The sequence below is a fragment of the Tenrec ecaudatus genome, chromosome 14, assembly GCF_050624435.1.
Source record: "Tenrec ecaudatus isolate mTenEca1 chromosome 14, mTenEca1.hap1, whole genome shotgun sequence".
NCBI classification, from domain to species: Eukaryota; Metazoa; Chordata; class Mammalia; order Afrosoricida; family Tenrecidae; genus Tenrec; species Tenrec ecaudatus.
Genome location: NC_134543.1, coordinates 33,168,432 through 33,180,391, shown reverse-complemented (window position 1 = coordinate 33,180,391; position 11,960 = coordinate 33,168,432). Strand labels below are relative to the sequence as shown.

The 11,960-nt window shown below is 50.8% G+C and overlaps 1 protein-coding gene across 20 annotated transcripts in view; it reads left to right on the top strand.

Moving 5' to 3' along the window:
* Window positions 1-2,066: 2,066 nt before the first annotated feature.
* The window catches only part of SIPA1L1 (signal induced proliferation associated 1 like 1), a 335,625-nt gene continuing 325,731 nt past the window's right edge, over window positions 2,067-11,960 (top strand). For 14 of the 20 annotated variants that reach the window (XM_075531746.1, XM_075531737.1, XM_075531743.1 and 11 more), the window contains exon 1: window positions 2,220-2,774. The gene's annotated coding sequence lies outside the window, so the exon portion shown is untranslated. Of the gene's footprint in view, window positions 2,175-2,219; window positions 2,775-11,960 lie in introns of those variants that run through there. The other 6 variants (XM_075531736.1, XM_075531745.1, XM_075531744.1 and 3 more) reach the window with 3 other exon arrangements.

Here is an 11,960-nt window from a genome sequence, read left to right as displayed (position 1 = left end):
CCTTGACCACGCCTCCCAGTAGCAGGCCCTAAAAACCCTCTCTCCCAGATGCTCCTCCCCAGTCCTGCACAGGCCTGGGCCTTGGTCTCTCCGCCCCCCAACACCCGCAATACCCCCAACACCCCCAACCCAAGGTTGCCACATAGGCATGCAGTGCCACGAGGGTGCTTGTGTTCAGTTACTATAATGCCTGAAACTTCTATCCTCTATAAAAACTCACTTGGATCACAAACCTGGTTTTGGTGTGAATTCTTTCTCGTGCAAAGCCAAGGACCAGGCATTTTCAACCCGAGAAACCTAAGTTTCTCATTGGAAACATTCATTGACGTAAGAGTCTTAACTGCAGTCTCCGGGTACTATACGTATTTAGTTCTGTGGGATTGGATTGGATAATGGCTTTCCTACTACTAAATGAATAAGGATGAAATCTAAAATGTAAGCTTAACTTCTATCCATGGTATCTGTGTAGTCACCGAGTACAGAAAATCTCCAAAGAAAATTTCGTACAATTAAAAAGAAAAAAAATTAGAGACGAGAATATTCCATCTTCACCATGCACAGTATTTTGGAGTAGGTTATGAAGTAGTAAGTAGGTAAGGAGCCCTAGTGGCACAGCGCTTAAGCACTCTGAGGCTGCCAAAAGGGTGGTGGTTCTAACCTGTCCCAGTGGATCCAGGAGAAAGAGCCTGGTGATGTGTCCCTGTTGACATCACAGCCTAGAAAATGGCGCAGTTCTACTGTCACAAGAAGTCACTAAGTCAAAATGGAGTGAACTGCACGCAGCAACAACAATCAGACATTAGGAATATCATGCTGAACTGAAATGTTTAATGATTTCTTTAAAAATTGTTTTATAGCAATATGCCCCTCCCCCACCAGTGTCTCATTGCCACGTGCGGATTCATAGTGACTGAATGTACAACAGAATCAATCACTGTTCAGTCCTGGGTCACCCTCACCATCATTACTGCTGGAGCCCACTGTGACAGTCACTGTGTCAGTCCATCTCCTTGAGCCTCTACCTCATTTACGCTGACCCCCTACTAAGCTAGGTGGCCTTTTCCAGAACTGGCTGGTCTCTTCGAATGACATGCCCCATGTGGTTGAAGCGAAGTCTCACCATCCTTGATTCTGAAGAGTTTTCTGCCTGTCCTTCCTCTGTGATAGAATTGTTTGCTTTTCTGGCAGTCTGTGGGTAATAGGGCTTTAACAGTACAAAGATGAGGAGATGTAAAACCATGGGGGTGGGGTGGGGAAGGAGATGGCGTAGACAGAAATAGAGTGATAGTTTAAGGGAATAAAAACATGCCTATGGGGCAGAAATCCAGTCCAAGCGTAAATACTCTCCAGGACAGGATAAAAAGGTAAGCTCCAAGGACATGGACAGGCCACTGCGTTCATTTATCTGAGGACACAGTAAGTACATGTCTACCATGTACCAAGGCTGTGGAGGCGCAGGGATGAGGCAGATCCTCCAGGAGCCCGGTGTACCTCCACCGTCTTGTGGTGGGGCGGCGGGAGCGTGTGCAGTGGCGGCTGGGAGATGAAATTAGAAGATTGAACAACTGAATCTATGGGAGGCACATGGCCTGCCAATTGGGGGCAGAGATCTGCACCCAAGCCTCTTAAAAACCCACGATCCTCATTTGCCAAATGTGGCCAGCTCTCACGTCGCCGCTCTCTGCAGATGGCTCTTTAATAGCTTTCCTAATCCTCCTTCCGCTTCGAGCTCTCGCTTTCCCCACCATTAGGCTGTCGGGCCAAGGCAGGGGCAGGCTGAAAACTCTGCACCCACGTTAGCTGCCTCAGCTCGCTGCAGGAGACAGGAATCCAGGGCTTTGTCGTCGTCATAGCAACCAGGAGTTCCGCGGTCCCCGCCCCCCCCTTCTTCCTACTCCTCCGACTTCCCCCGCTTCTCTCGCGAGAGTTGCGCGCCGCGCCTAGCCGCCCGGCGGTGAGCTCACCCGAGACTTGAGCGAGCGAGCGAGCGAGGGAGGGAGGGAAGCCGGGGAAGGAATGGGGCAGGGAGGCGGGGCCGGGCCGGGAGGGGAAGGGCGAGTGCAGCGTCGCCACCGCCGGCAACTTTGTGAGCGAGTTCAGTGCGTGCGCGAGCAAGAGAGCGAAAAAGTCCGTGCGACGCCGAGTCCCGGGAGGAGGGCTCCGGGGAGGGCCAGGTCTGGGCCCCGGAGGCTGCCCCCCCACCCCACCCCCCAGCCTCTCCATCCCCTCCCGCCTCGGAGGCTCCCTCCCCACCGGTCCTCCCCGCCCCCGCTGGCAGTTACCTGTCCCCTCCCCCACGCGCACGCACCTCCCCGCTCCGGGGCGCCCCTCTCGGACCCCCGGCCCTCACCCCGCACTCGCTGCTCCGGCTGGCCGCCCCCTCTGGCTCCTTTTCCCGGGGGCGGGCGGCGGGATGGGGGGCGCTGAGCCTCGGGGGCGGCGCGAGCGGGGGGCCCGGGCGCCCAGACAATAGTTGATGCTCCGGGCGAGGACACCTCCCGCGGCTCCCCCTGGACTCCTCCGGGAGCGCTGCCCCCGCGCGCCGCGCCGCAGCCTGCATTCCGGGGCCGCCTCGGAGCCAGCTCGGGCGCGGGGCGGCTTCCACCCCCTCCGCCCGGCGCCCGCCCCCGGCCCCGCCGCCCGTCTCTCCGCCGAGGAGCCGGCCAGGGAGCGCGCGCCGGCCGGCCGTCTACCCGGTTTCTCTTTCTCCCCAGGGAGGGCGCGCGGCGGACGGGCCCCGGACGCGCGGCGGCCCCGGGAGGCCGGGGGCAGCGGTAAGTGGCCCCGCGCGCCGGGTCCGGGCAGGGGAACGGGGCTGCGCGGCTGTTGACAGCCCCCCTCCCGGCTTCTGGCCGGGCCCGGGGTCCACGTCCCGGGAGGCCGGTGAAAGTTTTATTTCCGATCTGGTCGTGCGTGGCTTAGCGCAGCCCGGCCGGGGAGGGCGAGACCTGGCTCTGCCGCGGCCGGCGCGCGCCAACGCACCTCGGAACCCCAAGCTGCAGGACTGCCTACCGGGCGGGCGCCTCCGCGAGAGGCCCGGAGACTCGCGCCCGGGCCGGGCAGGCTGCGCCCACTCCGCGGCTCCCGCCTCCGGGCGACCCTTCCTTCCTCTTAGGTGACCTGGGTGAGCGCTCTGCAGGCAGTGCCCGAAGGGACAGCCCCAGTGGTCTCTTCGTGGGAAAGGGAGGGGAGCAATTCAGAGCTTGCGCCGGCGGTTGTTTTCCCTCCCGGGGGGCTGGAGACCGTGAAATCCCGGGATGCTCAGCCCTGCTTTCTCAGGAGCCAGCAAAACGCGAGAGGGCTAGGGTGCTGCAGAAAATAACTTTTCCTGTCTCACCCCATCTGCTTCCAACTTCTCTCACCACCTTAAAGGGAATTTTCAAGGCCCCTTAATCGCCCCATGGCATTTCTGAGGTGGAGAAGGATTCGGATTGGGCTGGTTGGAATATCCTGGGCGCCTGCCGATTGCAGAACAGAGGGACTGGGAAACGGCTCAGTTCCCAGGAAGATGTTTAACTGAGTTGTTGGTGATCGTCTTTCGAAGGAAGGGGTCAGTCAGGGGGACTGGTGGCTCCCAGACGGAATTTGCTGTAGAGATTTGTTTTCTGGTAGGCTCCTTTGGAGGCGCATTCAGTGAAATTCGTATCAGCAGCTGATGATTGTATTTCTACATTGGGACCCAAGGATGCGATGCAAATTCATCGCAAAGGTGTCGGCTTTCACCAGGTTGCAGGTCTATCTGGATGAACCGGGGTTTGGCGGTTCCTCCATAAAGCTCACCTTTCATGTTGAAACTCTGAGTCAGAGCCCTTGTTTCTGTGCTGGTACTCTGTGGGTGTTGAGTGTCAACTTTCTCCTGTTTTCTCCTAATGAAGTCTTCCAACGCAAATGTTCCCTGACTGGACCTTTTGGAAAAGTACAAGAGTCAGTCCCATAGACTCATTCCCTGTGACCCGTTTGGTAACTTTGTAATCCTGATTTAATGACTTTCCTTTTTTCCCTCAGCTTCAATTAAGCTCCCTTTACCAGAAGGAGGGGGAGGGGAAAGCTGATGGTGATAAGAGCGGTAACCTAAGATAACAACCGCCATGGGATTGATTCCAACTACATGGGTTTCCAAGACTAAATCATTAAGGGAGCAGACAGCCTCGGCTTTCTCCCCTGGAGTGCCTGGTGGGTTCGAGCCACCGACCCTGTGGTTAGCAGCCTACCCGACAACAGCACCAGGACTTCTTTAACCTCAGACTGCAGGTTTAAATCAAGCGATTGAGGATCACCGATGTGTGTGACTCTTACATGACATACTGGTAATGAAGTGGGATGTTAATATTAGAACATTTTTTTCCCCATGAACCAAATTATTTATGCCAAAGCATTAGCAATTAATTAACAGTGCATTAAAATGATTTAGGGGGTGATTTGCTTTATGGTTTGGAACAAAAGACTAAGAGGGGGGTAGGGGATGAATGTGGACATCTTGTTTTCTTGTCATCGATGATTCAGAAAGGACGCTTGAAGTTGTCTGTATCATTAAATTTCTTCAGCTGGCAGACAGACAGAACGAGTTTGGCAGGTGGCTCAAGACCGGCAGTAGGGGCTGCTGCGGTGAACGTCCCTGCCCCTCCTGGTGCTGCTGCTCCTGTGTGAAGGTGCAGTCCGGTGCAGTGGACGTTGTGACTTCCTTGTAGGTTTCTCTGGCAGAGTTGACTTTAACTCTTGGTAATCATTCCCAAACACTTCCCTAAAATTTTATTGCCATCCTTTTAACTCCATTCTTGCAGGATTGTTTTCTGGTTTACTTCAGTTTTGCTTTGAATTACCCCTGATAACCTGTGCCCGTGACTTTTTTAAAACTCGTTTGTGGTGGTGGTCAGGAGGGTTGGCATGGGAATCAGTGAGGGGTCACTTGGGATTAGCAGTTTGGTAGGCTTTGGGAGATCTTGGTTGACTGAGAATTGAGTTGAGATATGTGTATGTTCGCCCTTGGGTTGCAACTTGAAGATTTCGGTACGTGTTTTGTGTCTCTAAGCTGCGAGTGTGGGAGCTGAAATGATGTCAGAATGCTTGTATGATGGACCACTTGGCTCTTTGCTGCATTATTTTTGCTCTCGGTCCTCATCAGTGCACATCTCATGTGAATAGCTTGACAAATTTCAGGTAACAGCGGAGACTTGAGTCTTGGTTCACTGATGAAATTGGATTTTCTCAATGGAAAACAAGTCAGACTCTGTGATATACAGACTGTGGTGGAGCGGGCATCTTTTTTTTTTCCCTTTTGGCCCGCCATGAGTTCAAATGTCACAACAGATTCAGACAGTCTTGTTCTCACCTTTTCTTCCTAGCATTTATAATACCCCTAACCCTTTGAGCCTTTGGCTCAGGCCGTGAGTGTTCATCGAGTGCCTCAATCTGGGAAGTTGTTCTTACAGGCTAGTGTGACTTTATTGGCAGTAAGCTTTCCCACTTCGGCCAGATGCTGCCATAAACGTTTCCCACTGCAGGTGATTGTTTCCTGGACCCCAGTGTTGTCCCCAGGTTTGCCAGTTTTTATCCGCGAGAGTTTGAGAAGTAGTTGAACGTCTTCTCAGTGTCTGTCTTTTTCGGCGAGGATGGGCTCAGCATTGGGGTCACAGACCTGCTGGGACAAGTCACGTGTGGCAGTATTCTGAAACAGTCAAATCCTGTTTACGCTGCATTTTCTTACTTTGTGGTGGCCAGTTCATGCGTTCTTGGAGCTAGAAGGGAATTTTATCTGAGGCCCCATTTTAAAGACGTGGAAGTTGAAGACACTAGTGAAGACGTTACAGAACTAGTTAGTGAGCAGGCAGTGATTGCAAGGCAGGCTTTCAGATGGACTTTAGTCCTCTGTTGACTACTGGGACACCCTCCCCTACACACACGCTTTAAACCTACTCTTGACTACATTTCCCTTCTCTCTTCAGTGTTCTGTGGGTATTGAATTGCTAAACTGAGAAGAGGCAGAATTTAAGGAACCAAAACATAATTTACATCAAGGTTGAGCAAAGCTCTGAAAACAGTAGCGTTTGGTAACCAAGCTTTGGCATAAGTTACATTGTGAAGTTAAGGAAAAAAAAATGATGAACTTCAACTTCTCTACATGGCAAGGCCCTTTGGTTATTTTACGTTTTTAAGGACTCTTACTAGTTTGAGTTGGGTTGCCAACTGCAAGGTCAGAGGTTTGAAACCACCAGCCCCTCCTGGGGAATGAAGATGAAGCTTTCTACTCCCATAATGATTAGTCTTTGGAATTCACAGAAGCAGTTTTACTCTGTACGGTCTCTGTGAGCCGGACGTGACTCGATGGTGGTGAGTTTGGAGTTTGGTTTCCTTTGTTCAGAGTATCCAACTATTCTTGTAAGCTCTTTAAAACAGTCAGACTGAATGCAGTTGGCCCCCCTCCCCCACTTTTGAAACTTATTTCACATTGTGCAGTAAAGCAGGTGCCTCTTCCCGGGAGCTTTGGTGATTTTTCTGTGCTTCTCCTGAGACACATGTAGTTAGTCAGGTGGAGGGATCCCTACACATAAAACCAGGAATGTTGGAGCTTCCTGCTGCAAACGTGACCGGTTTATGACACCACCCTACACTTTCCACTGGAGTCGTCTTGGCCAGGAGAGGAGGAGAGCCCTGCCAATTGGGTGACAGCCCTTTAGGTGAAGGGATTTCCCTTTGTCCCAGGGAGGACTGAGCCGTCAATGCTCCTGCTAAATTTTATGTCTGGCTGCAGTCAGGAGCTACGTTGACAAGCCAGCTGCACTTGGGCAGCTCTTTTTTTTTTTGGTTTGGGACATAAGTGCGTCTCACTGGATTTTTTTGCTTATAATTTTTTTTACCCCTTCTGTGGCTAGCTAATTAAAACAAAGACGAAGTATACAGACACAAACATTTATATGGCCGTTGGATTTTCAAAGGTTGCATATCAATTGTTCTCAGAGGATAGCTCTGTAAACTACAAAAACAACCAAAAACGTTGCTACAAGCATGGGGGACAGTCCCTTTGCTCGGGTTCTCTTAAACACAGGTGATTTGAATGCATAATGGAGTCAGGCGAGAGTGGTTGGGTTTCTTGATTCCCCAAGGTAAGGAAAAGGACTGGCACCTATGTCTTCGGAGATTCCGGGATGCCTGGGCAGTTTCTCTGCTCTATTCTGCTCTCAGCAAGATAGGTGAGCTCAGTTGCACGGAGAACCTGAGTGCCTGCCAGACAGAATCTCTTGAGAGGTGACCGATGGCAGTGGACAAAAGGCCGTCAGGGCTTCTTCCTTGGCTCGTCCTTCCTTGGGGAGCCCCTTGGCGAGTGTGCCACTCCCCTGGGTGAGGTGAGCTCCTTTCCCTCTGCCTCAGGTCTGGGATCAGAATTTTTAGCCTGTAGATTTCGAATTTGTTGCTAGTCATGTTGCACTAAGTTCTCCCTCTAATTTGGGTTGCAGCATGTCTAGCTCTCAAGTGTGGGAAACGTAATTACATGATGCTAGGTTTCCCCTTTTCCAGAGCAGGACAGGCCAGGAGAGAACGTGTGCTTGCTCCATAGAGAGTCCTGGCCTGGACGGAGGGCTGCTGGTTTGCACAGCCCAGGGGTCACTCGGAGGGAATTTGAGCAGATGTGACATCCAGCCAGGGCAGCCAGCCAGGGCTTCAGGTTTCCTTCTGCCCCCCCCCCAGCAGGTTGAGGTTAAATGGAATTCACAGATGCAAGCATTAACTTGGGTTATTCCTCTCTTTCTTTTTACCCAAAGTTCCCAGCATCTTGTTTCCTTTGACAATGAATTTTGAATGGTTCAAAAGAAAGCTCTTGAGAAGTAAGAAGCAGAAGGTCATATTCTGAATAATCATCTTTCAGTTACGCAGACCTGAGCATTGTCATTCTGGCTTTGGCTAGATGTTGACTTTCTGTGACTCTCTTCCTTCCTATTTAGAGTGACTTGTCTGGATTGCTTTGTCTGCTGGTGTGGCACCCCATGAAGGCGGTTCTGACTCAGAGCTGATAGCGCAGTACAACTGCCCCGTGAGCCCTACGGAAACCACAGCCTCATCTGCCTCCCGGGCAGCATCTGGTGGGCTTGATCTGCTGACACTCTGCTTAGCAGCACTGACCCACTGTGCCAGAGGCTCCTTACTTTGTCTTGATACGGATTCTGGTTTCTGTCGTAGGAACACCTTACCACCTCGCCTGCCCTTTTAAGATGATTATTCGCACAATCTCAGGATTGACTGATGGTTTGTTTTCACTTTTTCTTTTTCCAGTTCTTGATGTTCTCAACTAAACAGCCAGTGACTAAAGTATACCCTGCCTCTAAGAGGAAAGGAATAGTCATTAGGAAATGCCTATATGGGTGGGGTGGCCTCAGACTTTCACCGAATTTGTCAAAACTTCTATTGATGCTTCTCTTGTTTGCACTTGGGAAAAGAAGTGGAAAGAAAACCAGTATATTTCCATATTCTTACAGGAAGCACAGGGTTATGTCTTCATTTTAATCATACTTCCAAGAACTTTTCCAAACCACACATTGTAGCATTGAAATGAGGGCTATTGGGCACTTTATGTCTCTCTTTCCTGGCATGGCCATGCCTCAGCAGCTCCAGGGAGACCTCGGAAGGTCCCAGCGGTATACTTTGCTAGACTTGAATTTGTCTCAGGAGCTGGCATCTGATGAGTGGCGAGTGTGTCTGTCCGGGCAGGACTGGGGTTTGACAGTTGGTGGTTCCTAACCCCTGGCTCTTTTCCCATGTGAGAAATGCCTGTGAGTTGTTCAGACTCTCCCTGTTACTTTATTTTACTTTCAAAATTAGGATGTTAGTACTGATCCTTTGTAATTGAAAACGAGGTTTAATAATTTCACATCAGAACAACATTTCAGTAGATAAATTACAGGTTGTGAATAGCTATAGGATCCACAGAAAAGGCTTATTAAAAACTCAGTCTCCACTCAGCCTTAATAATCACTTGCGGTGGGATTGTTCTGAAGGCCATTCTCAAGGTTGCACCCTCATGTACTAGTTTCCAGCTTGTCCAGGGTGTTTCTGGAAGAGGGTGCCAGTCAGGGTGGGCAGAGACACTCGGTGATCTCTGGGGCTCTTCTTTGCGGGGGGGCCTGTTTGATGATGAGGTGAATGGGTGGCTGGACCAGCTGCTCAGTCGGAGACTGCATTGATTTTTAGAAAACGTGCCGTGAATGGGGTGGAAGTGTACAGAGCAGATCGTCAGGGCGTACATTCGCCGGTTCAGGGGCATTTGGTCTCATGTCCTTCATCGCAATCCCCTCTGTGTCACATCACTTATTCCACGTTCCTCCCTGTGCATGCTCTCTCCATTCAGCCCTCTCTGCCGACCCCTGGGGTCCATGCTGCCCTTTTGATCTCAAGTGGTTGACTTGACTCTCAGAGATGCATACCTCTCTGTGTCATGGTTCCCTTTGTAGGCATTGGACAGCAGATTGAGCAGTGAGGACGAGTCCACTTCCAGACCTGAAGGGTGACCGTGGGCTGTGGTCGCAGGGACTGCCGCAACAGTCTCTGGTTAGCTAATAGTCTGGTCTCATTGTGATTTTTGAGTGTTGTTCCCACTCTGTCCTGGACCTTCGATTGTGATCCCTTTCAGAGCAGTTGATAGTCGTAGCTGGGCACCATCTAGTTCTCCTGGTCTCAGAGTCATAGTGACTGATAGTCATGCCCCCCATTAGTCCATTGGACTTATTGCTCCCATGTTCCTTTGATTTTCATCACTCGTCTTTCCTCTGGTCTCTCTCTCTCTCTCTCTCAGATAGACAGACAGACCGGTAGTAGTACCTTAGATGGCTGCTCACTAGCTTTCTAGGCCTGTTGCTGGCATGCAATAGTTTTTATGTAATCTTTGGATCCATGCTTGTAAGTAAGGTAAAGAAGTAGTTGGCTTAAGCCAGGAAGTAGCCAAAGCAGCTAATTGGTGATTAAAGAGTTCTATTCTTGATGGGTGATAAAGGAGAGCCTCCGAATCCTATATTGAATCCCATTGATTCAAAAAACTAAAAAACAATTTGGAAGAAGTCTGGGAATGACTGCCAGAAACTAAAAGGGTCAGAATGCTTAGCCTAATGCAGTGGGGGCAGAACATGCCCGCAGACATTCAGGTTAGTAAATGATCCTCTGTTCGGTGCTGAATCAGACCTGGAGAAGGAAATCATGCTCCCTTTTCATCAGTGAAAAAAGCAGAAGGCCCTCAGCAAGATGGATTGGCCCAGTGGTTGCCACAGGGGTCTCACCCTTGATAAGGGTTGGGAGGAAGGCGCAGGACTGGGCAGTGTGTAGTAGACACCGTTCCCACGACGGTGTCTAGACTCTCGATGAGCCAGAACCCACGTCACGGTGCCTCGCAGCAACAACAGGTGTCGAATAATTGAGAAGTGGCATAGAATCTCTCGAAGTACTGTTCCTAATAGCGTAGTGATCCAGTTCTCTTGGATCAGACTCTGTTTCAGTCCAGGGGTTTCTGCTGGTTGAATAGGACTAGGCCATGTTTTCAGGGAGAACGCTTAGTTTCCGTGGTCTTTTATTTCCTAGGAAGCACAAAGAACAGCGCATCAGCCCGACTGGGTTGCGGAGGGGGAAGCGAAGGCGCGAGGTTGGACCAGACCAGCAAATTAATGGCAGCTGTACTGAACATCCCAGGCTATGTTCGACATCTTTGCTCATCATAAGGGAGCCCTTTTGTTGGGCTCTGCCCTGGTCTTGCAGATTTTCATGGAGGAGAACTGTTGTATGCCTGCATGCATCTGGCCTTCGGGAAAGATTGGTTAATACTGATGGGTTAGATTTGTGTCTGCCCCAGTGAGGCTTGGAGTAGTCGTCTCCTCGTTCTTTACTCAGTATTTATCATGTCCCCTCTGTCCAGCTGCGGCTCAGTGTGGAGTTCTCACATTTGATACGGGAGACCCAGGTTTGATGGCTGGCGGAGGAAGGCCCTCTGCGCGCAGTGATTACGTTTGTGCCAGGGAGGCTTGCTCAGGTGCCGGCAAACAGTGGCGAATTCAGACTAAGACGAGGAAGCAAGGTTTGGGACTGGACTTCCAAAAAAAATCACCCGATAATGAAAATTCAGAATTAACAGTCTGATCCCGGTGCACGTGGTGTTGCCCAGAGTTAGGGGCCCACGACGGCCACGCGGTGTGCTGTGCCTGGGCTTGGCCCGGGCTGCTGGTGAGCAAAGAGGAATGGTCCTGCTTTGGGGTGTCCGATGCGCTCACTAAGGTGACCTTTGTGGTGAGATTCTCTTTAAAAAGGCGATCTGTTTTTACTTCTGACGCAAAACGCTTGCCTTGAAATACTACAGAGTTTCCTACAGTGAATCTCACCCTATACTGAACCGTCTGTAGAGGAAGAAACAGGAGACCACGCTGCCTCTTGGTCGCCAAGGAGATAACACCATGATGAAATTTATCTTATCAAGTGCCTTTCTAAGTAAGAAAACTAAAGGGAACTAGCTTTAGTGAATTCTGGTTTAGGTTTTTCTGGGGCCTCAGATAACACTTTCAAACCTTGGTTTTCTCCACTTCCACAGCCACATCCACATGCAGAGAAGGTCAGGATACGAATCTAGGAACCTACTTCTGGTTAATCCTGGATTCTTCCATTTACTGAGGCTGTTGGAGTCATATAGCCTCTGGATCTTACCTCATTTCATCAATTCAGCAAATCCAGGGTTCACCATAGACCCTAATACTAGACTACCTTGAGTTGTAAAAGGGCGAAGGCTAAGAGTTAAAATTCTGTGACTTTGACATTGTGGTTTTGTTAAGCTTTTTTTAGGAGCCCTGACGGCCTCGTGGGTTACGTGTTGAGACCACAAAGTCAGCAGCTTGAACCCAGTCTGGTCCTGCAGTGGCCCTGTGGGGGAAAGACGATGCTTCCCATTCCTCAGGATCCACGGGGGGCAGTTCTGGTTTGTTCTACCAGGTCACCGTGAG